The sequence below is a fragment of the Pyxicephalus adspersus genome, chromosome 3 (genome assembly GCF_032062135.1).
Source record: "Pyxicephalus adspersus chromosome 3, UCB_Pads_2.0, whole genome shotgun sequence".
Lineage (NCBI taxonomy): Eukaryota > Metazoa > Chordata > Amphibia > Anura > Pyxicephalidae > Pyxicephalus > Pyxicephalus adspersus.
In genome coordinates this window covers 74,321,944-74,349,162 of record NC_092860.1, presented here as the reverse complement: position 1 = coordinate 74,349,162, position 27,219 = coordinate 74,321,944, and the positions used below count along the sequence as shown (strand labels likewise).

Below are 27,219 nucleotides of genomic sequence, written 5' to 3'. Positions count from 1 at the left end.
TATATACATATACATACACTTGCATACACATATATATACACACACATATAGATATACATACACACACAAATACACACACACATAAACACATACACACAAACATACATACACACATTCACACTTACATTTACATTTCACTTCTTCTCATTCACTCTTTGACCCTGTCTGTCCCCAAAATGTTATTTAACACAGGATAGAAATTTGATTTTGCCCCATGGAGACAGTTACTTTTCCCTTTATTCTTCAGAGTATCAGCAAGAAATAAATAAATCACTTTTTGTAAGGCGAGAAGATATAAATCATCTAATCCTCAGTTTCAAACGGATATTGTATCCCAGGTATTGCTTTTAGGAGCATGCTTTATGATTAAAGCCAAACTATATTCAGTAAAATAAGTACATTCACTGATGACCCATTAGCAGATTACCATTCAATGGACTTAAAATGGAACTGATGGCGTGATCAGAAAGTATGAATGGTTGCTTGTTGATTATAGCACACACCTTTTTGTAGACACCCTGGAGTAATGGCATCCCTAAAGTCACCATCATCATCACCAATTCCTCTAGGTCCACAGTGATCAATTTCTGACACGAGGACCACCAATTAACAGTTGGTGTTACAGGTGTTACATTGTGCCTGATTTATTAAAGCTCCCCAAGACGAGAGGATAGACGATCATGTGAAATCCTGGGTGATCCAGCAAACCTGTACTGGATTTCTTAAAAATCATCTGCTATTATTTTGCAATTATTTTCCTGGACCAGATTCATTGCAGGTTTGCTGGATCACCCACTGTCCTTAGCAATTTTGTTGCTAAGAAAAATTAAATTGCAGGCTTGGAAACTTCTGTGTCACAGCAAATCTAACTAGTTGTAGCTTGTTCTATCTATGCTGTCTTTCACCCTGTGGAGGCATCTACTGTAGCAAGCAAATATTGGTTTACAACCCTATACAACCCTCTATCTGATGATCACTACTGCTTTGACCTGAAGTGTAGTAGATCTCTCAAAAGCTTGCCTAGAAAAATATCATGTACATATTGGAAATGTAAATAAACGTGCAATAACCTCATGCAGTCATCTTACACTACAAATGTCCCTTATAATTAATATTGACAACCATGACCACAGTCATAGACCACAAGAAATTAATTGCAGAAAACGAGGGGTGTCTGTTGCAGAGTATTGTCGAAGTGTTCAAATAACAGTCAGCTTAAATGGCTATTTGCAATACCCGAAGCCGGTGCAAGTGATCACGGCACACCAATGGGTTATATATATATAAAGAAGTATCATAGCCAGTTATAGATATTAGAAAAACCAAAGCATATTTGAACATGCTACACAGCTGCTGGCATGGTATGGCCCTAAGGACCATGTCACATTAGCAACTTTGTAGCAGAGATTTGTAGCTGCTATAATCTGTGCTTGTTTCCTCTACCAAATTGAAGCTAGCTATGGAGGTTTTGCTGTCGTCAGCTACAATGCTTCTCTTTTTAGTTACTGTGCCATGATCTTATCAGCAGCAGAATTGGATAACATGAATAGCTGCTAAAACACAGGAGACTCAGTCACTAGCTTAAAATGCACAATGATTGAGCTACAAATGGCCTGGGAATTTATTTTCAATATGTTCTCAGAATAATGACAAAATTGCACAGGTTACCACCAAACCAGCCACATGTGTTACAATATAATGACACACATTCCTTTGCATTGCCAAAAAAAAGAATTAATAGTTTGATCAAGAGTCTCCATCACTAACATATAAATTCATAGTATGAGTGTTTTATGAGAAACTGTGCCTGATCTACTGAACCATAGGAATTTCACTGGAGACCTATGACAGTTTTACTAGAAAACATTTACTAAGACAAAAAGTATGATGTTGGTAAAAATTAAAGGAAAATGTTAGAAATAAAAATAAATGCAACAATAACAATGATTGGTAAATCACAACATATTATGATTTTGTTCTTGGGCTTAGATAGACATAAAGTACACCATGCACATGTCAGTATGTAATTACTATGAGAAAAAAACTGAATTGTTTTGCCTCTGCTGGCGCATCAATGCAACATGAATATGGATTAGTAAATAAGGCCAGGCATGTGAAGTTTGTTGGTTTGAACATCAGTAGCTGTTGACTTTAAGGTAACATCTGACCAGATCATCTCAGCAGTGACATGTACTTATTATAACGTAATGTTAGTGTTCAGCCTTACATTTAAGGCTTATTTACACTATTCTTTGTGCTAAACTGAAACTCCATGTTTGTTGAAAAAAACAATCCCCAAAATCCCATGTTTATCGACAGGATTTTTTTTGTTTGTCCTTTTTTTAGAACTGATTTATTAATAGGAGAGTCTAGGTTTATTATCATCACTTGGGCAATACACAGTGTTCCTTTAAGGTTCAGTGTCTGCATCACTTTAGTGGACAAGTGTTTGGGAGTATATCACCAAAATAAAAATTATTATTGCATTGGATACCAAAATGCTATCACTTTTATGTCTTTTAGTGCAGACCCCTGAGTACACAATATCCCCTGGTTGCTATACCCAGGGATACACAATTCCACCAGGGGAATTATTTTTTTTATTTTTTTTTATTGTATTTTTATTCAGAATTTTCAAAAATAAAGAGAGACAAAGAACAGAACATCTTAAAAATAGGTTTTCAACAAAAAAAAAAAAAACACACAAAACAACAAGCAAAGTTAAAATAGGTTGAGAATATAGTATTATAAATGCTGAATTGCAACAGATAATCTGTAAGGCAAACACCCTGAAAAGCAGCGGCATCAAGTTTGTGTTCAAAATAAGGCAGTAACAGGAAAAAGCAAACAAAGCAATAAGTCCATTTGTCAATTTCAAGGATGAGGGGTTGCAACTGTTTTTTTAATTTTAGAAAACTACATTTGCTGCAGATTGAAATTGAATAGAATTTAAAAACACAAACATTGGACTTGATTTATTAAGGCTCTCCAAAACTGGAGAAGATAGACTTTCATGGGTGAACCTGGGTGATCCGTCAAACCTGGAATTGATTCCTTTAATTCCTTTGCAGTTATTTGATAACTGTTTTCAATCCTTTAACATATCCATTACAGGTTTTCTGGATCACACAGGTTCACCCATAAAAGTCTATTTTCACCAGTCCTGGAGAGCTTTGATAAGTAAGGTCTATTAAATCAAATAGCCTGAGTAGAACTTAGCATGTAGCACTCCTTTAACCATGGACAATAAGCTATGTTCTTCAGTGTGTTAAAGTTGCACTGCATTAGGACAAGCCGTTTACTTTGCATGGCCAAACAGTCCACCCTAACCTATTAAAAATGTATTTGCAGCTTTTTCAGCAACACAACACACTTCAACAAAGTATGTGTGTAGTCGTGTGCTGTACTACAAGTACATTTGTAATATATAACTGAAAAGCTCAGGTTGCTGTAATGAAAATGCATTTAACAGCCTTTAACCTAATTTTAGCCCTAAACCAATGCCTGGTATGAAATGAATGCTACCATTCTTCTAATACATGTTATATATATATATATATATATATATATATATATATATATATCATATACAGTATGTGTCAGAAATACATTCCATCACAGCAATGCTAGTATATTCAGCATTCCATGTACACAAACAAATCAATTTCAGGATATCATACAGAAATCCAATACCAAACATAGAGTGCACCAAATGCAAACACATACCAGAATGCATACCTGATCTATATCTTGTTTCAGGTTTAGGCTACAGTCTGACTCTTGCAGATTCTTCAGTTTGGTTAGATAGTTGTGTAGTATTTATTATTGGCACTAGCACTTTTATTTCTATTAAGTTTCATAACTAACCCCCTTTTATTTCAGTGGAACCTCATATAAGAGTGTACTCTCTAAACTAAAACACTATAACATGCGACACATTCGTCTGTGTACTCATAAGGGATTAGACAGCAGATATCTGGAACACCAGTGTCAAACGTTTTACCTGGTTTTATAGGGCATTTCTGGACAAGCTCCAAATAATGTGTTAAGTAGAGCAGGATCTTATCATACCTGAGGGATGTGGGATTTGTGATACATCTGACAGTACTGTAATGAGTGGATTTATTTAAAAAAAAAAAAAAGATTTTCTCATTACCAAACCTTAATATAAGCAATGAAATATTTAACTAATTTGCTAATATGTGTGCAGTTGTTCATATTATAAAATAATGTATATTCACATATGTTACAACAGAAAGGCATACTTAATGTACACTGAACAATATCTTGAGGTATTATAACAGTGTTTATGCTAAAATATGTTTTATTTAACTTACATTTTAACAAGCATGTAATTACAGTGATGCTTGAAGAGCCAAATGTTCTATATGTTTATATGAATGTGACCTAATCTGATTTTTAAAGAAGTTTCAAAAGTGGATAAAGAAAACCCAGTTAAGCAAAATAAACAGAAACTACAGATTGTGTGCAAACAGAAGGCCTGTCCTACATTGGTAGCAATAGGAAAGCCACTGCTCTCCCCCCAAAAAAAATTGCTGACTGTCTACAGTTTGCTAAAGTTTAGCACAATCATTTAGTTATTATGGTAAGGGGTCACACCAAATACTGAGAGCACAATCCCCTTACTTTTGCCACAGGCAGATATGTTATTGGATCTTTTTTTTTTCAATACATCATCAAATATTAGAATTTTTGTTTCATTTGTTTAACTATGTTTTCTACATCTTCTTTTAGGACTTTGAAAATCAGATGCTGTGTTAGGTCACATTCAGATAAAAATATAGAAACGAGGCTCACAACCTTTAGGTACCAATCTTTGTTGATTGGACTTCATATAGAGATGTTTAACTTAGGTACTAAAGAGATCTCCCAGTGACTCAGTTAAATGAATGTTTCTCTGTCTGACAATTGTTGAGATAACATATCATCCACACAGAGCAGGCTTTGAGATTCAGGATCCAAATACATGTACAATATCTATTTTAATAAAATTTAGTAGGGTATGGTTTAGAAAGTTACAAATGGCTATACCAATCCAGGCCTGTGTTTGACCTTTAGAAACTGGACTTGGACAATCCCTGATATAGAGAAAGTAGGCCTGAAGCTGAGAATTTGGAGTAGGGCCTCATGACAGGGGGAGGTGGGAAGGCATAGAGGCAGGGGTTAAGCATAATGTAAAAAAAAAAAGGTCTTCTTGTACTGACCCATGACTGAAACATTTAATAAAAAAAAAACAACAAGCCTTCTGATATGTCTACTGACAAGAAACACCCACAATTCGTAAACTCAGCAGAAACCATATCATTTTGCTTTGGATTCATGTCAAATAAGGAAACCTGGCAGTAACAGTTCAAGCAGCAAGAAAAATATACTATTTTTATTTGGTCTGTTGAATAATTTTGTAGCTTTAGTTCATTTTTACGAGAATATTGATTATAAGTTTGAATGTGTCATGTATCTTTTTTCCCATTCAAATAGCAAACTCTCCAAAGGCATAATTTAAAACAATGGGTACATGAATGTTGTTTGAAACAAGGTATGATGAGCTGATATTATTGCTGCCTCACGTATGTTCCCTAAACTTTAATAGGGAACACATTTAATTAGAAAACTTTGATGAAATGGGAATTCTACAGCACACCATACAGAATATTTATCCAGTTGGTGCAGTGAAATGTGGTGGTGGTTTAGGTTTGTTCACAGTTTTTTCTTTCAAACAACACAGCAGTGTGCTTCAAACAAAATCCAGGAAAAAGAACAAATGTTTTGGTGACAACTGTTACTATGAAAAATATTCTCATGATGGGGGGTCCTCTCATTGAAGTAAGCATTGGATATAGCCCACCTCTCTCTTTGATATCCTGGCTTGTCTCTCCGGTTCTAGAATTCAAAAACCGGACTTTAAAACTAATACAAGTATGACAATTTGATGTTTAAAGCATTGTATCTTTAGACAAGCTCTGATTTTAAAAGATCCAGCAAGCATTAGTAGGGAGCATATCAAATTTTACAATCCTAAACTGGTCCTACTCTTTGATTAGCTCTACATTCACTTTTATCTTTTTTATCTTCACTCAAAATTTGTTGAGTTTAGTAGAATATCTCCTAATGTAATGGCTGTAAGCCCATTGTTAGGGTACATAGAGGTCAGTTTCCACTGGTTGGTTGCCATCTTTTTCGTATAATTTTAGTATACAATATAAATTATACATTTTTTCAATTTCCTTTTATATGATTTATAGGTAGGTGTTAAAAAAGTGGAACATGAATTATTTTCATTTATTATTAGAGTTTATTATACTTGGCATGCTTTGTCATTCCAGTGTAGCATGTTATCATGCAATAGCCATGCGACTATGAAATGAGTAAATTTAGACTGACAGTTGTTATGAGCATAAAGGGAGCTGTTGACATTGCTGAAATAACATTGATTTTGACTTTGATTAAATATAATAGTAAAAAACGCATCACAAACACTTTTTATTTTCCTATGTTACTTTACAATAATTACAACCATGTTTTAATGGGCTGGATAACATTAAATGTGTTTTATTTTTTAATTGATCACCATAAACTGAGGCTTTTCATTTGAAAAGAGGGTATTCGGGGTAAAAAATAACACATTTATTGTATAATTTTCAAGGTATTTATTACATTTCATTTTCTTCAAATAAAAGAGTTTTAGACCTGGCTTTATGTAAAAACACCCTGGTAATCTACTAAACATGACAACTGCACCTCCATATCCACTCTGCTACCATCATATGCCTTCACTTTATGTGCCTCCAACTTTTACAATAAAAATGATGCATTTGTCCTAACATTGCGGGTAAATCAGCAATACCATCAAAAGACCATTACATTCTTCTAAAAAATTCCACAAATTTTTAAATACAGAAAAAGAAAAACAGGTCTATAAATGTTTACTCGTTCATACTTCAGTTCTAGTAAAACAGCAGTTCAATTCAACACCAGAAATCCTGAAAATTATGATCATATGTTGAGGTAGCTAAATACAAAATAAATAAATATATTTTTATCTGCATCATTTCCTAAAAACAAAAAAAAAATGCTCTCTATCCCTGGCAATGTAGTATGATAAGATGAGGCACACAAACATTGATTTACTCACAAGTAATGGCTTTGGGGCTTTTCAGTCCTATTATATTTGTCCTAAAGCACTTTAAAATAATGCAGGGTTATATTCCAGTATAGAACAAGCCCAATTTAGTGGTCATCTGGTCTGCTGGTTTACAATAACTCAGAATCTCCCTTGAATAGAAGCATATTGCCTTATACAAACTGACACACCTGTCAATTCCGCCAGGTAAAACTGATTCCTGTGGAGACATGATTACTCAGAGCCAAAATCAGACAGAATTTCAAGTTTTCTCTGTCCAACACCCTATAATATCTTTTTCCAGGGCTTTGTTATCCAGTAAAAAACAAGGTTGTGACTGATGTGTGTTTACATTACTGGATGACATGACTGATGAGGATTTACTTCTGGTGACATTTTTACAATTTTACTGTAAAGGTCATTAAAATATGTGTTTTTATTTTAGTAAATACTTTTTTATGTGTATGTTTAGAAATATTTAACTAAATGAGGAAATGCATAAAAGGTAAAAATGTACCACTATACACATTTCTCTGGGAGTTATAATGGGAACTTTAAGATTCTACCATATTGCCCACTTTCTTCCTGTTTTCCACCATCTTTCTTGGTTCAGCATATGTGGTGTAAAGACAATTGGCCTTCAAAATTAGGACAAAGGTGCTTTACAAGCGGGCATCCAATCCAAAAAAAATCCCTTTCATTTCTAGCCTCAGAATGCATGTCTGAATTAAAGGTTTGTTTTAAACTTTTAAGTGGACCCCACATTGATGGCACTACTACTCCCTGCCCTCCCCAGTCTGATAACCCATTGTCTCTCTGCACCTTCACTCTCCTTATTTCTCTGTCTGTGCTCCTGTACCTTTTTACTTTACTGATACTCTCTGGTGACATCTCACCCAACCCTGGTCCCTCACACAGCCTCCCCCTTCCATACACTCTCAGCAAGACACTCCCTTCTCCTAACCTCATCCCCATTCCCCCTACCCATAAGTTCTTACCCCCTCTCTCTGGCAGTCTATGGAATGCTAGATCTGTTGGCATCAAATTAACCTCCATACACAACCTTCTCCTTTATAAATCTCTGAACTTTCTGGCTCTCACTGAAACTTGGCTTTCCTCCTCTGACTCTGTCTCTGCTGCTGCTGTCTCCTTTGGAGGCCTGCACTTTACACATACTCCTAGACCTTGCAACAAAGTAGGGGGTGGTGTGGGTCTCCTTCTCTCATCGAGCTGTACATACAGAGTCCTTCCTACCCCACCCTCTCTCATTTTCACCTTTAGCGCCTTACCCCTCATTGTTGCTGTTGTCCACCGCCCCCCTGGCCCAGTATCACATATTTTGCATAACTTTGCATCCTGGCTCCCACACATTCTTTCCCATGACACTCAAAGGACGCAAGGATGACACTCAAATCTATCTGTCCACTCCTGACTTGTCCCCCTGAGTCCTGGATAAGGTCTCATGCTGCCTGTCAGCCATTTCATCATGGATGTCTGACTGATTTTTGAAACTCAACCTGGATAAAACAGAACTCATCATCATCCACCTCTCAAATTTCGCATCTCCCCCTGACTAAATCTAACTGTTAACAACACTGTTATTCGACTCTTCCCTCAGGCACATTGTCTTGGTGTCACCTTTGACTCTGCCCCCTCATTCACCCCCCATATTCAGAACATTTCCAGGTCCTGTCACTTTCACCTACGCATCATCTCCAAAATCCGCCCCCACCTGTCCCCTGAGACCACAAAACTCCTTGTACATGCTCTTATCATCTCTTGTCTGGACTACTGTAACCTCCCCCTCTCTGGTATTCCACTAACCCGACTCTCTCCTCTACAATCTATTATGAATGCTGCAGCCAGACTCATCCATACTTCCCACCGCCCCTCTTCCACTGCATCTCGTTGCAGATCTCTACACTGGCTTCCATTTCACCATAGAATCAAATTCAAGCTCCTGGGCTTTGCCTTCAAATCCCTACACAGTTATTGTCCCACTTACATTTCTGACCTGGTAAAAAAATACTCCCCCAGCCGCTTTCTCCGATCCTCCAATGACCTACTAATGACTTCCTCACTCATACCCTTATCACACACACGGATACAAGACTTCTCTAGAGCTGCCCCAACTCTCTGGAATGGTCTTCCTCGTCCTATTCGGCTTGCTCCTACTTTCTGCTCATTTAAAAGAGCGCTCAAACCCATTTATTCAAACTTTCCTACTCATCTTATTCTGTCTTTTGAAACCATCACTACTTCCCACTACTACATAGCCCCCTCCTATTGTGTGTAAATTCCCCCACCTACTAGATTGTAAGCTCTTCGGGGCAGGGTCCTCTCCTCCTGTATCACTGTCTGTATTAGTCTGTCATTTGCAACCCCTATTTAATGTACAGCGCTGCGTAATATGTTGGCGCTATATAAATCCTGTTTATTAATAATAATAATAATTGATGTAAATAAAGCACAATTTGACACCCTTCCATGCCCATGTTTAAAAACACATTGTCCTGCCAGAACCCCCACAAGTGGCATTCATTTCCCTGGCTATTTTAGTGACAATACTCAATGTTTAGAAGCTTTGTAATCTGTTTAAGTGGAGTGACCAAGGTAGCTATCTGCAGACTTCAATGCAAATCAATCAAATTATCACATTTTTTCAGTCAGTGTGCATAAAATATTATTATTGAATCGGCATTTGGATTGAATTTTACTTGAGAACATTTTAAACTCCATGTTCACAGTGCTCAATGTTTTTTTCTTTCATTGGTCTCTTAATTAATACAGCCAATCAGGTAATTTAAATGTCTTGCCAGTAGGTTAGTCAGCATACAACTATTGTATTGAGTGCAGATTTCATTGAGTGTTTCTCCCAATTGTTAATTTCCTAAAAATTGATATTATGTAGTAAACATTTTTATTTCAAGCACTATACGGCTACTTGTAGTACAACATTGAGTACAGGGATTTGTTTCTGTATACAAGGTTTTAAGGGCAATACAGCTGCAACACATAGCAATGCAGAGTTGTACATTGCAATGTGTTGTGCTTGGAAAAAAAAGTATTGTACTTATGGTAAATGCCAAGCCTATTCAGTTTTAATGAGCTGTCTTAATTCAACACATATTATTGCATGGCATAAAGTTCAATAATGAACATGCATTACTACACATAGATCAAAATGGACACTTATGGACACTTAACTCTTATGAAAGTATAATCACCTGGTGAAAATGTAAAACAATATATGTAATGTAACCATCACATCTCTTGTTCAGTTTTTCTATAAAATAATAGGAGAAACCTAATTATTTGTTAACAACAAGAACAAAATTACATGCATTTTTTATTTTCTTGTTTTGTGTTTTGGTGTATCAATTCACTGTGTGCAAAATAGGTGATTCAGATAGTCATATTTATGCTTAACTTTATTAAATATGAATTTTATGTTTTAGCCTCCATAGGCACTTTTCACCAGAGCTTAATGTAAGTAATATTTGTAAGGCATTCTATAACCTCATAAACATGCAGTAGGCTCTCCAGCTGTAGACATATAGCACACTTAGTTAATTAATTTATCATACTATTAGGTTATGTTAGCACATATAAAAATGCTATAAAAGTAAACAGTATTTTATGCAGTAAGTGATGTAAATGTATGTATGTGTGCATACTGTGTGTATATAAAAAAATATTAATTTTAGGATCATAGGAATTTCTTAATTTAATATTTTTTTCTTTGTATTTCTTTTGCATAATAATTACCTAGTCTAGTTCATATGAACCGCAGCAATGGGTAGTGCAGTTATGTCCAAGGATGGATAAAGATCAGATCTTATGACATACTGAAAATAAAACAATTTTGTTTTTCATTGGGTCATTTGGTTTTATTTCGATCATGTGTGTTTTTTCATCACTCTGTACTGTGTGGATTTTTTTTTGTAAAGAAATTCGTAGCAAAGCTACACAAGAAGCTACCATATTTTAAAGTAGTGTTTCATATTAGGCTACATACACACATAAGATTTAAGTCATCTTTCATGATCATTTTCGGTGACAGATGACCGAACCAACTCTGTATTTACAGTGCTTGTTATGTTCTATGGAGAGGGATTGAGGAGAACAAGCGAGCAGCTTGTGATTACTAAAAATGTGATTATGTAGACAATGTTGTTAAAAATATAAAACAAATTTCATATTTATGTACTACTTTGCAAATGCACATTTTAGACCCAACCATAATTCTAAAGGTTGATTTAACCCAAAATACCCTTTTTAGTGTTGTACTCTCTGAAGATAAAGAAGAAAAATGCCCAGAAAAAGGTAATGAATATGTCTTAAAGATATTAGAAAAATTGAAATAAGAAATTGGAAGCATAAGGTATCTGATAGATCATAATAATATTTTGAAGCAAGCCAAGGTCCATAGAACTGTAGGAAGGAGATAAACTGGGATGCTAAGGAATTTTTCTTTCTTTACATTGCTCTATAATAAAGTAGGGTGTCTGTGGAAGGCCACAAATAGAAACTAATTACTGAAATATGACAGCTTCCACCCACCACATGGTTTGTAGCTCACCGCTAAGGTAAACACAATAGTGAATGACCAAGCTATGAAATAAAAAAGATTTCAAGACATGGAGTAAGCTCCAACGAGGAGATTATCCTAAACAACTGGTGGTGTTAGTATACGACAGAAACACAAACAAAACAAAGATTCTCTTCTCAATTTCACCCAAAAGTTAGGTCTGATGAGTGAATAACAAAGATTTAGTAGGAATCATATCCAAACATTTAAAAATTACAGTACTTACACATACAAGCTTTCCAACACTAGCCAATCCTCAGTGATATGTTGGTAAAGGAGAAATTCATACTCCCTATAGCCTACTTTTTTGGCCCTAGGCACAATGGCTCTTTCCCGTCTTTGAACTGTATTCACTGTTACCTTATAGAAAAGTATTTTGTACAACTCTTTACAGGCAGACAGGAAACCATCAAGGTTTTCTAAATGCTAATATGTGTATTTAAATATTCATAAATATGCATATACACATATATATATAAACATATCTATGTAGGTGAGACGATCAGAAGATTAAAGACTGGATTTTTTATTGCTGGCACTAATCTATCCAAAAGAGTCAGATTGAGTCAGATTGTACTGCCTGTGCTCAAACATTTTAAAGAACAGGCTGACACAGAAACTGATTTAAACATATGGTCCTGAAGGACATCTCTGGAGATAAGGTAAGTGACAGTGTACGGGCACTGAAGAAATGTTAAGTATGATGGATCAATAAACTAACATTCCTAAACATGTATGGGTTGAACAGAGATATATTTATTTATATTTGTAATCACATGTAGTAGTATCTATACAATTTTATTTTCAGATCTTTGAACCTTTATGAACAGTGTTTTCCTTTATTCTGCAGTGGGTGTGATCAGAACATCTGCATTGGCAATACTATTTATATCTGATGTTCGTTTTGGTGGTTTAGCTTTTTACATTGTTGTTTTTTAATCGGATGTTGTTGTATCAGCCTTGGCTTCAGCTTCTGGGGTTCTCACGTAGATTCAGATGTGATGGGTTAAGTAGAAGAATTTCACATGAATTACTTCGTATTGAGATGAATCTGAGAGGTTACTTTCTCTGTTTTCTGCATTCAGATCATTGTTATATTGTTCCTTGAACTTAATAAAAAGTTGGGATACTCAAATCCTTGTTTAGTATGTTCCAATGTAGAAGAGAGAAATCTGGAAATATGGCTGAAGAGATATAACCCAAGTTAAAGTTGTTTTTCATAGTATATCTTAAAATAACAACATACAGCCTATTGCAAGAACTAGCCATATAAAAAAGAAAACAACTGTTAAGTGCTTTGGAGAATAGTGCAAATTGTTAAATCCTAGGCAAAGCAGAAATAATCAGCTTTCTTTGGGTAACAGCAAAATGCCAGATTATAATTTTTGCAGTATTTTTTAAAACTAACAGACCATTTGGATTTTTATGATGGAGTGAATGTTGCATTATTAAACACACTGGGGTTCCTTAAAGGTAATTTGTCTGTTTACCAGCACAGTGAGTTTTTCCTTTGCAAGGGTTTTTTATCTTAGCTTACCTAATTACAATTAAAAAAGATGTTTCTCCTAAACATTTAACAGTTTAAACCAGCATTAAAGAACTAAGGTAATTTGGGTGGTGAGCTTACCTGCTAATTATGGTCAGTTTACTTGCTAATTTATTGCCCTCCATTGATGACAGGTCCAGGACCCTATCACCCTTGCATCATCCAAAGCCACTAACTCCACTGTCAAGTCTTCTGGGTCCACTGCAATCTTTTTCAACCATTGGATGGCCACAGATATGGCAACTGCTCATGTTCAGGAGTTACATTTTTCTTAGCATCTAGGTCTACTTTTGGCAGTGCTGGGAACAGAGTCAGGTTCAATACTGCACAGTTCATTCACCATGTGGTGTAAGCAGAAAAAAGCAGGGAAAAGGGCATTATTTGACAAAAGAGACTCATGTCTTTTGAGTTTAGTTTCATTTTATCACAATTTGCTTGTTTATTAGCTGTAAAAATATACAAAAAGGCTGGCCAAAGCGTAAAAAAATAAATTCTATAGATCTGAATAGCACTGCTTAAAGCCCATTTCTTGGCAAAATCTAAAATGCTTTCATACTCCTCTCCTACCCACCTGCAACTATGTGTTATATTTTCAATGAAGATTTTCAATGACTCTGTGGGATTACCAATCCCCTTTTTCAGTGCTGTCTATGCTCACCATTCCTCACTCTTACTAAATTTATCCTTGTGGGATTTCAGGTCCATTCAGAGCAAATGCCAACATTACAGAAGTAGTGGTGTGGATTCATGGAAGAAGGATACTGCTGAATGTAACCAAGAAAGGGAGAAGACCAACCAACCTGGAGCATCATGTGGCTTATGTGATAACTGTAGGTTATTAACATTTTTTGTTTTTTCATGCTAGTGAGGGGAAGGGTTTGTTGTGATCCCAGACATTTGGTTAAAGACATCCTAAAACAAATGAAGATAGCTACATATTAACACAGCTGACACATGCCACAAGAAAGTACAGAATACCCAGAAACTGAATGGCTATAGCTATAAGAAAGGCTTTTATAAATCTGCAACTGCCCAATAAGTGAAATGTAGAATAAAAAGTTACAGTATATATAATTTAATTGTAAATCTAATAGAAGCACATCCAAATAAATGCGTATGGGTAAAAAAATGCAATGTTTGGTATGAACTAGAAATATGATGCAAAAAAGAGTTATGGATCACATTCTACAGGGGATTTCATATTTTCAGTGCTTTCTATATTATACAATAAGAAATATCAGCTGGGGGTTTTAAATCTCACAGTTTATAGGTTTCACTTTAATACAAGTACTCTACGGTGGCCTTGGTGGGGAATGCAATGTCCCTTGTTAGGCTGCTCTAAATAACAGAAAGGGGCACTAGAATGTTTTTTTACTTCATTTTTTAGAGAATGTTTAATTCCCCATAAACTGTACTTCAAAATGTTTTGAGGATTTTTCAAATTTTGTTGGAAAAGAGCAGAAGTTACCTACTTGAAATTTAAGAGCAATTTAAAAAAAAAAAAAAGCTTGTACAAGTTTCTGCAGTCAGTTTGCAATGACCAACGGTGGAAACCTGATATATTGAATAGAAGAGGTCTATTGTCACGCTTGGGGAGACAGAAGTTAAACAAAAGGAGTGTGAGAAGCCCTGATAAGGGTCAAGGCGCAGAATCTAAGCAGCAACCAGGTCTTCTCCAGAGCCTTTGGTGGTGAGGATGTTGCACTGCTGGTTACTGCCAGGTTGCAGTCCTTGGGCACACCGGGGTAGGCAGGATGATGCATGGTACCAAATCACTGGGTGGGAGGATTGTCAAGGAAGAAGGTAGTCGAGGCAAAGGTCAGTAGCAGAAAAGGTCAGTAACAAGCCAGTTTTCAAGAACCAAAGATCCAGGAAATAGACACCAGTGACAGGGCCACCGCAGACACAGGGGACACAGGAGGCACAAGTGACATGGAGGCCCTGCAGACACAGAGGAACACTGGAACAGCACAAGAGAACAGACAGGGAAACACCAGACTGGGCAAAAAGGGGTTAACATAGGAGCTGGACAGGGAAAGCACTGAATTATTCAACAGGTGTAGAGGAAATGCTCAGGAGAGCCAGGGGCTCGGCACTAGTAAAGACACATTGCAAAAACTGAGTGTGCTGTATCTAAGCTAGCTAAAAAGGCTGATTAAGAGGCTATTTTCTGATTGGCTGGCAGAAGGGGCAATACTGATTAAATCTGGAAGGGCAGGCATGCCTGGGCCTATAACTGACTGCATGCGCAGGAGAGAGGCCCTTGCGCTATAGTGAGGAAGAGGTAAGTGTGACATCCATATTGTTTTCCTCTAAACAATATCAAAGCCCCAATGAAGGGAGCATTTAGAAACCCTTAAAATGCTATCCTAATGTAGCAGAAAATAAATATTCCATTTGGTCATTATCACTCAATTTGGCATTAGAGTCACAAGGAAAGGCAATATATTGGTTTGAAATACCCTTAAAAATTTGGTGATAATATTAAGTTAGCACTGACCGCATGTTACTTGTGGTACTGCTTCTTTGACTTTTTTAGTTTGCTATTCGTAACTTTTTTCTCTCATGTTATAACATGCCATTATAAACAAGATTCACTAAAATTATGCAATAAGGACAGTAGAAGACTTTAGGAATGGAGCCATTAGCAGTCACAAAGAAGGATGACGCTGATGTCTCTGGGAGGCAGCACTGGACATAGCATAGTTTCCATTAAGAGGGATAGAGGAGGTAAATGTGTTTTATATAAAATATAGTTGAATGTGACATGCCTAGGTTCATTCTGGGTTGTCTGAATGATTTTTAAAATTCGCTGATCCTAAGTACCCGATATTGGAAAAGTAAATATCAGAAGGGATTAACCCTTTTTCTGTATAGGTTTGAAGACATGTCTGCTGCACATTCCCTGCTTTCTCCTTGCCCACCCTTATCCATTGATTTCACCCCTTTCCTTCTTAGTGTCAGAGAATTTTCAAGTTAAGTTAGTGCAATGCAAGCAGAGGGGATTTCAAAAGACTTACTGCTCTGGATGACATATAGGACTGCAAATATAACAGAATGAATACCATTTCTCCTCCACCAAAAACTGTAGCAATTTAAAGCATATATTTAATTTCTTTAAAAGCTTTCACAAATAACATTAGTCTATTTACTTGCTATTTAGATGCTCTTTTATAAAGCTGTTTCTGCATGGGTACATGGTTAGCAATGTTTTGCTCAGAAGTAATATCAAAGTCTATATTACACAGTGAACTGCTTGGAAAGGTCCTTAAATGTGCACAGTAATTTCCGATGGCCCAAATGGGTTCATCTGCTGTTATTAGTGAGTCAATCTATATTATCAAACTAGAGAAAATAGGCATGTGTGCAACTGAATGACATTTCGATTACCATGAACCTTTTTGTGAATGACCTTAAAAGCATTCCTATAATCCTGTTCAAAGGATAATCTAGCAATGTTGGCAGAGGTCACTTTGGAAGTCAAGACTTGCTTAAAAGCTTCCTTGAGAAACTGAATGAATCATGTTTTTAAAGATATACATTGTTAAGAAACTGTAGCTGTTATATGCAGACAAAATGCTCACTACCTTTAGGGCTCTTTCAGACCCACAGTGTGTAACTGCACAGCTGGCAGCTCCTGACACACAGCAAACTGGTGCTGTGTGGCTGGGAGATGATTTACATGCGGCTGTGGTACAAACCCTAAGCAGCAACCAACAGCTGCATGCAAAAAAGTATATCACTCCCATTCACTTGAATAGGACAGCTGGGACTGTGATTGAGCCTCCACATGAATGCTACTTTTCAGAATGGGTCTATAATGGGCCTTAGTCTACTGCATACTGTAAGCAACTTGTTATATTTGATTAATAAAACACTATTAAGTTACATTTTGTTAGAGAGCAAGAATAACACTATTTGTAATTTTGCCAAAAATGTGATTATGAAGACAATGTTGTTAAAAATATATAACAAATTTGATATTTATGTACAGCTTTGCAAATGTACATTTTAGACCCCAACCATAATTTTAAAGGTTGATTTAACCCAAAATACCTTTTTTACACAAACACGCTTTTAACATGTTAGATGCTTTGGTGTGTTTACCTGTGAAAAACTAGTCTTCATCCATAATGCAACTAAAGCAGACACAACACCTGCAGAGAGCAGCACCTTACATTTAAAGTGAATATAAAAATCTGATAATAAAAATTAGGTTGAATTAGGTTGAAATTCTAAGCAGAAATAATAGGTTAATTCTATTCTTTTGTGGCAAGCAGCACAACAGATCAGCTTGCTTTACAGCAACTTTTATCTGATAGAATCCTCCAGCCACATGAAGTATTCACTTTTTATTATAGAATATTTGCAATAAAAACTTTTCTAGCATATACAATTTTATTATTATGTCTGCTTACCTGTCTGACTTTCCTTTTAAAACTGACTTACACTGTTTGCAGTTTCATTATTACATGGTGTGCAAATAATTGTACAAACTTTGCTAATATGTTAGTGTATGTCCAATGCAGTAAAATAAAAGTTGTTGATTGATGGATTGCTATAGTTAAGCTTTACAAAGCAAGTGTGTTGATCCCCCCCATCCAGAAATAATAGTTTTCTGATAGTAATGCTGATCTAAAATCATCAGTGTTTTCGAACTCACAGACTTTTAACATGCATGCAGATCACGATTTTAAATTCGATAACTTTTGTAATCTTCATGCTGTTTTGAGTCGGTGTTCAAGAGTGCAGAAACTACAGACAGTAACAATGAAAGCCCTCATAATTCTCTCAGTAGAGCTTTTCTTCAACTATGTATGTGATTGTTTATGTGTTTTCTAATATAGACACTAAACAGAAATTAGAAATGTGACTCGGGCTTTTTTGCCTTAAAGTAACTAATATTGCTATCATTACATGTCTGGGATTTTTTTATGATATTTCATTTATTGTAAAATACAATATTGAAATAAATAATTGTTTATACAGTAATGTGAAAAGGAAAGTAAGCCCTTTTTTCATTTCTAACAATGTCCTTTGGACGGACATAAACAAATGCCCACAAACCTCAATATCCTGAAGTAATGTCATACAGAAAACAGGTACTGCTGCTAAAGGAGGTTCTGCAAGCTTTTGAATCATTGCATGTACCATTTTTCAATAATAGCTACTACATTTTGTCATTTTTTAAAATTAAATAATGATGTAGTGGAATCTGTTTAGTGATGTTTTATACCTTAAAGCAGGGGTGTCAAATTCTGGCCCGTGTGCCAAATCTGGCTCGTGTGGTCCTTTTGTTTGGCCCCCCAAAGAGTTCTGAAAATTAATTGCATCTGGAGCCCGCCCACCCACCACTAAATATTGCAGCGAGTGATGCCACTACTACAATTCCCGACATCAGTCGCGTCTATAGAGCAACAGCCTGTTCTGTTCTATAGACGCAAGTAATGCCGGGAATTGTAGTTTCGGCATCACTCGCGTCTATGGAACAGCTATCTGTCTATGCGTGGCTCTGCATTGGGCTGTTCTATAGACGCAAGTAATGCAGGGAACTGTAGTCTCAGCATTATTCGCGTCTATGGAACAGCTCTCTGCCTCTGCGTAGCTCCGCATTTGGCTGTTCTTGTCTTCTTCTTCTGTTGTCTTCTGTTTGATAATAATAGTCACTTTCAGCACCGGAGAGATTTATCTACAATTGTGGAAAAAAGAAGGTAAGGCTGGAGTTCAACTCTAACTATACCTTCTGACCCCCATAACTTTGAAGGTCAGCCATGGTAAAAAGAAGAATAATTTGAATGGTAAAGTTGCAGCTGCTGAAGAATGCAGTGTTATATGTTGGGACAGAAGTGCTAGAGAAGACTTGAAAGACTTGAGGGGGGCTGTCAGAGAACATGGTGCAAATAAGGGGATGGAAAAACCAACACAGAATGAATTGTGGGTGGTATGGGTACATTATGCAGGGTATGTGGTGTCGATGATTGGAAATGGTTAAATGAAGAGCTATGACATAATGAACTGCAGAGTTGTGGCTGCCAAAAAAGTTCATGCAAATATTATATGGAGAACTGGTGAAAACTATAACAAACATTGGGGACAGAATACCGTTGACATTTTACTCAAGAGGCTACAAATAGAGTGAGAGGCATAAGGTTTTTTCTTAAATAAAATTAAAAAAAATTCTTAGGCCTCTTTCTTTTTTATAGGCTTGTTCCAGATTGAATTTTAAGCAATACCTCTTTGTTTCCATATGAAAATGTTTTATATTTAATGAGAAGGAAAAACTTCCTCAATTTTTTCAAATAATTTCAAGTTTGGCCCCTTACTTGGTCTACGTTTTTAATTTCGGCCCTCTGTGTATTTGAGTTTGACACCCCTGCCTCTTAGAGGTTAGATTTAAATATAAAAATTTATATTTTAGGACCTTCTGTCCTGATACATAAAATCTTGGAAAATCAAAGAATGTGTACTTTCTTTTTCACATGACTGTACATTATAGATACATGATGATTCCTATTGCCCCTAAATATCTTACCTTCTCCAAATTATTTCTATTGAGCCTTAGAATAAAGGGAACAGTCATTGACCACTTCATGCACATCTTCCAGACATCTTGGTTTGATACTCTACCTTTGGAGCCTAAAATTTTAATGCAGTTTCCCCTATTTTGTTGAAGGTATTGAAAGCAACTCCCAATGCCCTGTTTTAAGTGTCTGTAACAATAATAGGTAAAAGGGCAAGTATGTTTTCACTTTCATACATCAGTAAACTTTTCTGATTTACAGGTCCTACCTATTGGCTATGCCAGGTAACTACTGCATTAGGTAAAATACTGTAGTTTTATTAGATGCATTATTTCTGTAACTTTACTGCTCGTATTTGCCTACTGTCAAAAAATTTAGTCTAAGATGTTCCACTGCTACTACCCAACATACTTACTTTTTGTTTTTGGTAGGGTTGTTCTAGATATCTGGATACCAACAGCAACTAATAAATGTGGAAAAGTAGAAACATACACACCTACCAATATTTATACTGGTGTATTAAAGTGAAAACATACTTGCAGTTTTAACTATTTTTGGTACAGATACCTAAAAGAGGGTCATTTTTTAGCTTGGAGTTTCTCAGGCACTAAAGTGTTCTTCTTCCTCCTATTATTTTTATTATTATGATGAGAAGAGAGGAGACTTCATTCAGAGTAACAGAGTTGAGGGGGAATAGTAATGATTGGAAGGGCTGGAAAAGGTTGGAGTAGTATGGTGAGCAGAGATATCACATCTGAGTTTGACAATCTTCTGAAGTAGGTGGCTATGTCTAAGGCAGGGAATGTAGTTGTAGGGGGAGCAGGTGTGGGGTTTAGGAGGGAGTCAGTTGTTGAGAAGAGGCTGCGTAGGTTGAAAGCTTGAGAGCATATGACAGCAGAGAAATAATTTTGCTTGAGGACTATGAGTGTTGTCTACCGCCCCCCAGCAACAATGAGGGGTAGGGGGCAGAAAAGACAGTTGGAATGCACTTCAAATGAGGTGAAAATGGGAGAGGGCGGGGTAGGAAGGACTCTGTATGTGAAGTTGGAGGAGAGAATGCCCCTGATTCATCAATAAAATCCGTGCTCGCTGAAAGCGCGAAAGTACGCGCGGCCAGCAATCGCGGTTTACCGCGGTCCGGACTCGAGTGTGCTCGTACACGCGCCTCCTCACTGCCAGCCGGATTCCTGCCTTCATAATATGCGCGGCTCCGGCCGCGAGCTTTTTCAGTTGCTGAATAGCGCGACGGCGTACGATTTCGGATCGCGAATACGAATGCGCGAGCGATCATCCGATTCTGCTTGATGAATCAGGGGCAATGAGTCTGAGGAGAGCCAAGTTGAGTGAGAGCCAAGTAATTTAGAGGTTTATAGAGAAAGGAAAAGTTGTGGATAGAGGTTACTTTATTTTTTTATATAATGTTAAATATACATGTCTTCATTTTTGAAGACTCAGGTGCCCCAGTTGCCAATTGTTCTGCCTCCTTGCACGTTAAATCATGGCCAAGTTGTTCTGAGACAATAAGGAGCTTTATTAACATTTTCTCTTTTAAGGTGTAAATATTGTAGCTGCTGTTGGTCCTGATGAGTTTTCTGGCAAAGGTGGTAACTTCTTCATGCCTGTGAATCCAACAGACTGTGTTCCTGTAATCTAACATGTCTGAATAAGAATTGGATATGCAAAGGATATGTATTCTGAATCTATATTTCTGGCAATTCAGTAATTTATTTATTTTTTCCTGGCACTAATAAATTTTAAACTAAGATGTAGGATTATAAAGGATAAAGTGTGGCATCTGCAGTCCTTGTAGTTCATTAAACACAGGCACATATAAACACAACATTGGCAGCTGCTGCTTGCTTCTCCGTAGCAAGTTATTAATTATAACACCCTAAGGGGAATTTATCCTTTTTAAAACATTACTTCATTCTTTTGCTGGGGTTTTTTGAAAGTTCACATGATCACTCTCATTGGTAATTTACTATATGCTTTATTTTTAGAACACCTCATTTGTGAATCATCTCTAACATTTACTGTAAGTATTATTGGTGTTTCAAAATACCATTTGCCAGGAAATACTAGTAAGAAGGATAGGAAAGTGTAGTTTGAAGCAGCCCTTGTAAATGGTAGGTGAGCATCTGTGATCTTTTCAAATTACCTGCTGGCTGTCTGGAGTTAGTTTTACTTATGTTTGATTTGTATTTGCTGTAATGTTTTTGTTCAATAAATATTGCACTTGGCCATGACTTTTGGCTGTAAATCAAATGCTAAAATACTGTTTAGAAAGGCTACATAACCAAGTGTAGGAAAGCTAGTAGAAATCAAACTGGTTAGAATTGAGCTTTTTCATTACATTAAACTGTTAAGGTAAGCTTACTTAAGAAGGATAAACTTTTTTATAATTAGTGTTTTCACGGAATCAAAAAAGTATAAAAAGGAAATCAAAATAGCAACTGTAATGCAGTTGTAGCAATTTATACCAACCAGGCCTTGCCTCAGTGGGCATAAAATGGATCTCAGCCTTCTTATCTTCCCACACTAGTCCTTCACTCTGTTTTCCTTCACTCAAACTAGTGAATTCAAATTTTGGAAAAACTAGAGATTTTTAAAAATTGACAACTTTTTTCTTGAGGTATTTTATCTATGCTACAGAAAAATTTTAAACTTGCACAGGATGAACAAGATCATTGTCACCATTATCAGATTAGTAACTTTATTAACAAACTTCTTGCAGCATCAAACTATCCCCTGTTAAATGTTTATGCAGACACTTTAATAGATATTCTGTGTATATATATATATATATATATATATATATATATATATATATATATATCATCCATATGCCAGCTCCAATCCTTTCCTTCTGACAAACAACCATAACTGGTCAAACACCTGTTTACCTCACTCCTAATATATCCATAACTTCTCTATCCTCCTTATTATACATATCCTCAATGTTCCAAGACATTCTGGAAAATTATTTCTTACATTTTCCTATGTCCAAAAAAAAACAATATCTAGTTTGTAAAACTTCACATTCATTGATATTGATTAGATCCATTAATAATTATTAAAACATATTTTTTGAAGTTTTTAAACACCAAAATTCACATTTTCCAGATGGACTGGGACTTATGGTTAAAATTTTTCTTTTGACATCATATATTTAAAATATCAAATAACAGGAATTAATCCTTATCCCTCTTCTATCTTTTATATACTCACATTATTTCTCTTTTGAATATTTAAAAAAATTTTTTTGGAACTCTGTCTATTTGGAGAGATTCATATCCTCAATGTCCCTCCACACAGTGGTGTATGAATACAATAGCACCTAATAATACCCACATTGTTCTTCCTTATACAGTTCCTAAAGGAATCATGGAAAGGAGTACTGAGAAATGCTTCAAGTGCTTTTTTTATCCGTCAAGGATTTAGGCAAGGTATATCATTCAGCAAAAAAGTGCTATCTATGGGTTAATGTTGAACGTTAATTTTAGTATGTATTTTTGTAATGTCTGAATAAAAAAATATTTTATATGTAGAACCTGAATATTAGGTTGAGTTGTTTATTAGAAATATAGAGAGAAATTACATAATAGATTAGAGCAATAATGTATTATATATATGCAAAAATAGTGGTTATATGGCAATATTCATTGTGTGCATCCATAGTTTAAAATATCAGTCTATAATCTAAGTCTGCACTCATAACATTTTTAGATCTATAAACATATATTGCTTGTAAGCAAAGAACTTCAAATACAAAACCTGAATATGTATACTTTTTATTTACCTATTATGGAGATGGGAATCAAAGTAGAGTTATGAAGTCCCTTTGTTCAAATAATAAACTGTTCCAGTCCAAAGGAAAATTAAAATAAAATTCAGGCATATAGTTATGCACCAAAAATAAAGAAGTTTTGCTCCATCAACCATCTTACATATCTAGAGTTCTTATTTCTGGAGCACCAGGCTCTCTCTGAACTAGGAGACACAGACAAACCAACATAGCTTGGTCCAGCTAACCTTAATCAGCAGACCAGTCTGTTTCATGGAATTAGGAATTCCCTACACCCTACTCATGAGGAGAATGCTTTACAAATAATAGGTAAAATCATTGTATTTACTACAATGACATACAGTAATGGCTTCACCTGAAAACAAAAATTTAGGAACCATGGTACCACCAATGATATACTTTCCAGAACCCATATACTATTCTATTCTACAGCTATTATATTACACTGTCTAAAAATTGTAGTAATTAGTCCTGGCCAAAGAAAATCAAATATATACAAAATCACATGATCACTCATGAACAGTGTGTTTATTTTAAATGGCACTCTGCAGTATTACAGTAGAGGAAATGCACTGCAGTGCACACAATGTATATGGCTTGTGTTATGGCTTAGGTGCGCTGCCAGCCCATTTAAAATAAATTGGCTGCCTTAACACAGCATGTTGCACCAAAACACAGATTGTGAATGGCCCCTAAAAGTATTAAAGTATATCCAACTCATCTGCTTTGTTTGAAAAACACAAGGACCTTATGTTCTAACCTCTTTCTCTTTAGCAGAAACATCGACTGCTACAGCAGGAAGCATCTTGGGGCACAGGAGGACAGTCTAAAGTTCTGTAACTTTTACATTTTAAATGCAAAGCTTTTCTTATCTCTGATTATATGTTTGTAGCATAGCATTATATAAACAACCTTGTACTAGCTTGTTAAAGAAAAGTTGAAGGATTGCAGAGGCAGATTTATGTATATATGAGCCAAAGTTCATACATTCATATTGTTTTCCTTTGTTTTACAGGGTTATGTGCATTCTTTACAGAACAATGATGAATTACGAAAAAGAATTGCATTTTGCAAGCATAACTTTCATGAGAGGATAACATCAAATTTATGCTTCCGTTTAAAAATAGTCATAGATAGGTAGCTAACAGAATGTATGGTTTTATCTGCACAGTTTTTATTTAAAGACTTTTTTTACTATGGAAATCTATGTTCTTGTAAACAATAAATGTATTATTTTTATGTAATGCACTTTGCCCATTATGTGGATTTACAAACTAATGGTTACGATGGCGGCACTATATATATATGTGAGGAATTGTATACACAGTTATCTCCGTGCTTGCTTTAGGTGTGTGACAGAAACTACTAAGACCAAAAGATCAGCTTTACATCCTGACAATTTGTGTTCTTTATGAGTTCAGCAATGGTAGTTTACATAATATCTCAGAAGTAGAAGTGGTATTTACAAATTGCAATATTTTATGCTGCACAATATTTCTGCAATTACGTAATAAACCTTAAAAAAAATATAGTAAAATTTATGCACACAAAGTAAAATCACCATTTTTAAGTAAACTATAAAAGGTGCTGTGGAGAAGATCAGAAGCCCCGAAGTTCATCATTTCAGCTCCTGGGCTTAGTGATAGAATCCATAAATGACAGCTGACGGCACCAGGACTAAAAGCTGTGAGGAACCACAGACATCACTGAGTCTGGGTGTTGTTTTAAAACACATCTGAGACAAACATCTAGTTTCCCTGTTCTGGTTTTTAAAGTGGCATCCAGGATTACAGTGGTTAAAGAAACACTTTAAAGTGAACCTCTCAAACAAGTGTGTAACAGCAATACCTTCTCCAGGAAACTGGACTGCGTGTTAGGTAATTCAGGCAAGCTATCTATGTTGCCCATTCAGCATGACACTGGGGGTGCTTCAAAAAAGAGAGAAAAAAACTATTATTCACATATAACAATTTAAAATAATGCAATTGACTTTAAAAATGCTATAAAGTATATTTAAACACAGCCACTAAAATATCATATAACCTTTAACATGGTAAAGTAATCCAGTAAACTAGTTATCCTTCCATAAAGGTCCTTGTTTAAGGTGCGTACACACTTCCAATTTTTATCGTTCCAATCGAACGACGAATGATCGATTGGGCAAAAAATCGTTCGTAAAAAAGTAACCAACGACCCCGACGAACGAGGAAACTCGTTGGAAACGAAAGACCGGACCGGCGGATCGGATTGGACGACGATCGTTGAACATCGTTCGTGTGTACGGTCGTTCGTTGATCGTCCATGTTCAGAGCATGCGTGATGAACGAACGTCCGTTCACTTTCCTGTCGTGCACATAGTTCCTCTATCGCTTAAACGATCGTATCTATTGTGTGTACAATATCTACGAACGATCGTGTCGTTACCTCTATGTGCAGGATCGGTGCTATACGATCGTTCGTATATATCGTGCAGGAACGTTCGTCGTTCGTTTTCCGACGATAATAATTGGAAGTGTGTACGTAGCTTTAGGCACTTACTATTATACAATGGCAATACTTAATTTCTGTCTCCCAATTGTTTTCCTTTCACATGTTTTACCAACAGACATTACAAATGTCCACATTAAGCTACATTATAAAAGGCACAAGGCTGCTATGTGTTGTACACAATGCACAGTATTCTGCATTGTATCAAATAATATTGGGAGCTACAACTCGTTGTAAATTTGCTTCCTGGAAATCTATGGGATTGTAATGAGAAGGAGTAGCCAGGACAGTTCTGGATGTAAACATACTGTGGGCACTCTAGATCTCAAGTATGTGGGGAAGGAGGAGAGTTATTTAGGTTAGGAGAAGGGCCACACAAATTAACCACACTGTATATGAAAGTGTAGTTATTTTTTATAGTTAAGAGCATAAAAACATTAAATGTTAGAACTCAGTTAATGGTTGTTTACTTCTCAGTGTAAGCTTGAATGTTGACTTACATTCATAGAGTTAGGGTAAATACTGACATTTTGAGCTATACAGCAAAAATGATTTACATTTATATTTTGTACTAAAATGCTTTTTTAATAAAATATAATTTATATAATTTATATATAATTTATATAATTTTTCAGAGACTTATATTTGTGTTATCCTGATTACATTAACATATCAGACTTTTTCTCAATGTGTTTTGTAAATTTGGTCACTTTCTCAGGAGGAACATAAAAAGTATGTTCTACAAATACAATGATACTCAATTAGAATCACATAAATTTATATATACATCCTCAGTAGTATACAATTCAACTTATTATGTTCATTATTGTTTTACATATCTGCTTTGTTCAATTGAGTCAAGCCCCTTTTTGGATACTCCAGTATACACAGAGGGAGAGAAGAGGAAAAAAACACATTCGTGACACGCATCCACAGGCAGCTCTTAATATTGGGCTTTGGTTTTGAAAACCTTTTTGAAACACAAAAAAAAATATTTCTACATCTATTTACTAGTAGGCTCCAGCATTATTGTGTAATTCATTACTAATAATTATTATAATTTCATACTTCCAATTTATTGATAACACAATCAATTAATTAATTAACAAATTAATTGTGAAATTAATT

The 27,219-nt window shown here is 35.7% G+C and overlaps 1 long non-coding RNA gene across 3 annotated transcripts in view; it reads left to right on the top strand.

Moving 5' to 3' along the window:
- The window catches only part of LOC140326564 (uncharacterized), a 28,613-nt gene extending 1,911 nt beyond the window's left edge, over positions 1 to 26,702 (top strand). The window contains exons 2-5 of one of the 3 annotated variants that reach the window (XR_011919896.1): positions 13,978 to 14,108; positions 21,800 to 21,834; positions 23,170 to 25,701; positions 26,129 to 26,702. This is a non-coding gene — a long non-coding RNA (uncharacterized lncRNA). Of the gene's footprint in view, positions 1 to 13,977; positions 14,109 to 21,799; positions 25,702 to 26,128 lie in introns of all 3 variants that reach the window. The other 2 variants (XR_011919895.1, XR_011919897.1) reach the window with 2 other exon arrangements.
- Positions 26,703 to 27,219: the final 517 nt, after the last annotated feature.